Genomic DNA, 3900 nt, shown 5'->3' on the forward strand with positions numbered 1-3900 from the left:
TGGTTCGCGCCCTCGCATGCCCTGCCTCTCCCAGAGTCTCCCCACAGCCCGGCTCTGAGGGCACGGCGTGCCGTCCCCGGTGGGGTGTCGCGGGCACTGCAGGTGTGGAGCAGCCCCTCCTGGCACTCTGTCGTGACAGCCACACACGTCCCGACACGGCCCGGGGACACCGCATAAGGATGCAGAGCCCACCCAGTGGCCCGGGTGCCCGCGGGGGACAGATGCCGGACTCGGCCGCCCTGGGCTCCTCCTCGCTCCCTGGCCGGTGCCCTCCGGGAACCCGACACAGCCCTGGCCCCACGGGGCAGCCCGGCCCAACCGTCCGGGGTCTGCAGGTCGGACCCACCCCTGCCTGCAGCCCGCACCGGCCCCGCCGTCCGCTCGGCCATCCTGCCAGGCGGGAGGACAGTGCCATTCCACCTAGGGGACCCCGCGCGGGCTCCAGGGCAGCGGCAAGCCCCTCGCCGGTGCTGATGACGTGGGGTTCCCTCCCGGGCAGGTGTGAAGCAGGCTGGGCCGGGGCCTGGGGGCTCAGTACTGACCCCCTGCCCTCCCGGGGAGAGCCGCGGCGGCCTGGGCGGGGTGGTCCCTGTCCCACCTCCCTCTGCACTGGCCCCCGGCGTCCACGCAGACATGGCGCACACCTGCCTCACGCAGGCGCTGCAGCCCGGGGCCCGCAGGTGCCTTTCTCCCACGCCCGCTGTTTGGTGCAGGGCTTCGGGGCACGTTTGCAGAGACCACCACCAACCTCTCCAGTTCCAGAACCTTCCATCACCCAGAGGAAGCCCCTTCCCCACGAGCAGTTCCCTCGTCCCAGCCCCTGCACCCTGTCCCCGGGGACCTGCTGCTCTGGGCACTTCACATACACGGGTCCCCCCCGCGTGGCCTGTGTCTGGTCGCTCGCCAGCGTCACCTCAGGTCAAGAGCGGTGCAAAGGGAGGGCGGCCGGGAGGGGGCAGCGAGGGCCTGTCCGGCTGAGGCCTGGCAGTGAGCAGGGATTCCAGGGAGCACTACCCTGGGAGGGAGCTGCTGGGCCAGGCCCAGGTTGCACGTGGCTGGGGCTGGGCGTGGGCGGGGCCTGAGGGTCAGGGTCTGGCTCCCTGCACGGTCGTCGGTCGTCGAGGGGCAGGACGGTGGACTCCTCTGTCCGCCCCATCCAGCAGGCAGAGCTGGGGTGCCTGGGGGGCTCGGTAATACCCGATGGGCAGAGCACAGGCTCCGAGGGGCGGAACCGACAACCCAGTGCCCGCACCGCCGCCACTTCAGCTCTCTGCCCGCCCTGGGCCCGGGCTGCCTGGGGGCTGCCTGGAGTAGGCATTCCTCTCCCCGGCCCTCGGCTTCCTCTTCTGCCAAAGGGCCAGCAGCACTGGGACCAGCAGTTGGCGTAGTGGCTGTGTCGCTGGACTCCCATGTAGCCGACTGCTGTTCAAGTCCCGGACCTGGTGGCTTGAAGTCATGCCTGGCGCGTGTGCGTGTGCGCCCAAGATCCCAAGAGGAGAAGGGACTGTGGCGTGGCCATCCCCCGGGGGTGACTTCTCACTTTCTGTCTCTGTCTCTCTCTGTCTGGTGAGCGCACGCGCGCTATAGCAAAAACCTCTCAAAGAAAAAAAAAGCCCAGCAGGACTGAGACACCTGGCCAAGGGGACAGAAGAGACAGGACGCAGGCCTGGAGGAGACCGCGGTCCCAAGACGTCCTATCCGGACCCCTGGAACTGCGGGCGGCCTCCTGCATGGACCCCTGCAGAGGGTGGTGCTGGGTGCCCGGGCCACGTCCTCATGGGGTCCTCGGAGGGGACGGGAGGGCGGAGGAGAGGCCCGAGGGTGGAGGGGTCTACACTCTGAGCGCTGAGGCCTGCCCCGTCTGTTCAGACCACTTGTGCGGTTTTCGGCTGCAGAGGTCAGGGCCGCCCGGGAGAGCGAGGGGCACCTGTTTCCTGGGGCTCAGAGGTGGACGCGCCTGGCAGGGTAGCCCCGAAATCCACCCGTAGGGCAGGACATGGGACAGGGGCCCTTGCCTCCCTCGGCCGGCCCTCCCGGGGGCCCTTCTGGACGGCTGCGCTGGGGGCCGGCACCGCAGGCTGTGCCAGTGCCTCAGGGAAGGGCTCCTGGAGGGACGCACCGGACGCGGGTCTGCGGGCCCTGGAGGCCGCCCCTTCCCGGCTTCTAGACCGGCCTAAAAGGGGGGGGGCTGCGCCGCCCGCCGAGGTGACTTCTGGGGCCGTGGGAGCTGTCCTAGATCCGGGCGTCCTGGAGCCGCCATCCGGGACAATTCATTAAGCTCTAATTAGCTCCCATCTGCCCACTGCCCTGCTACCCTTTGGGGGGCTGGGGGCCTCACGACCCACTTTGCTGGCCAGTCCGCGCAGGTGGGCGGGCCGGGATCCGGAGCCACTTCCTACACACCCACACCCGCCGTATGCGGCCCCTCTCCCCCTCGGCCAGCCCTGAGGGTGGGGGAGGGTCGCGACACATTTGGAGGAAGGGGGACGAGGGTGAGGGTCCGAGTGGACCCCAGCCCCCGCCATGGCTCAGCCGGAGGGCTGTGCTCCTGGGCTCTCCGAGAGGCCCTACCTGCTGACGGAGGTGACTCAGGGTGCCTGGAGTGACAGCGTCGTGGGAGGACACACTTTACATCCCACTCGGCTGGGCACCCTCGGACGGCGCCACGGGGGCGGCCGCGCAGCCACTCCTGTTCTGTGGCCGGGCCGGGGCTGGGGGCGACCCTCGCGGTCGTCCTGCCCGGTGGTCACTGAGCACCAGGGGCCAGGGCAGGGGCTGTGGGGTCCTGTGGGCAGGACCCCGGCTGTCGAGCCCCTCTGGGAGATGAGAGAAATCCCGGGTGGGGGTGGGGCAGAGGCCGCCTGGCCCGGGCACCGCCTGGCCACTCCTGCTCCAGCAGTGCCTGTGGGGCTGCCCAGGGCTCCTGGCGTGCAGGAGCTGCTCCAGGCTCATGGCTGCTGTGTGTGCGGGGGACAGGGGGGCAGGTTACTCCAAGACACCTGCAGTCCCCGCCCCCACCCACATCACTCCCCCACCACAGCCTTCCTATCCTGCACACCGCCTCCAGGGAGCCCTCCTGGGTTGCTCTGGGATGCCCAGCTCTTCTGTCCCTGCACATCATCCCCCGAGCCCTATTCAGCCTCTGCTCGCCACCTCTCCAAGCCAGACACCCCCTCCCACTCCACCTCTCCAAGCCAGACACCCCCTGCCACTCGACCAGATGCAAGAGGTCGCCAGGTGTCCCCACACCCAGGGGGAGCAGAGCATTCCCATGCAGGTTCCTACGGTCTCAGCACCAGCGTGGGGGGAGCCTACCCTCCCCTGTCCAGTGAGGAGGTGGTCTCCAATTAGGCCCCCAGGTCGGCCCAGGGCACTGTCCCGAACTTGTTGAATGGGGCTCAGGGACCTCTCCGGCCAGTCCCAAGGCCAGAGGCACCCAGGACCCACCTCAGCGCAGGGAGGGAAGCCCTCACCATTCTGGGTACTGCTGGGACCCAGGCCCACCCAGCAGGGGGCTCAGCCCGCCGGATCCCTCCCTGCAGGCGGCTGTCCCCACTCCAGGAACCGCGCGCTCTGGCGTGGCCCCCCGCACCCGGCTTGCACCCCCTGCTGGACCAGACCCGACTGGGTCGGATCTGAAGGCGGCCAAGGCTCCATGTCCCAGCCCCAGCCCCGGCCAGTTCCCCCTCTCGCCGGGGAGGGGGCCGTTCCCCCAGACATTCCACTGCCCCAGGAGGTGCCCGCCTGGCTCCCGGCTCCTCGCCGCCCCAGCGGAGGGTCGAGGGGACCCCAGGGTGGGGAGTGGTCCCCAAAGTTTCCAGGGCGAGAGCTGGGGGCCTGGCGGGGAGCGATGCGCCCCTGGAGTGGCGGGGGTCCATACCCACCAGCGGGGAAGGGGGC

The sequence above is a fragment of the Tupaia chinensis genome, unplaced genomic scaffold, assembly GCF_000334495.1.
Source record: "Tupaia chinensis unplaced genomic scaffold, TupChi_1.0 Scaffold149964_2, whole genome shotgun sequence".
Lineage (NCBI taxonomy): Eukaryota > Metazoa > Chordata > Mammalia > Scandentia > Tupaiidae > Tupaia > Tupaia belangeri.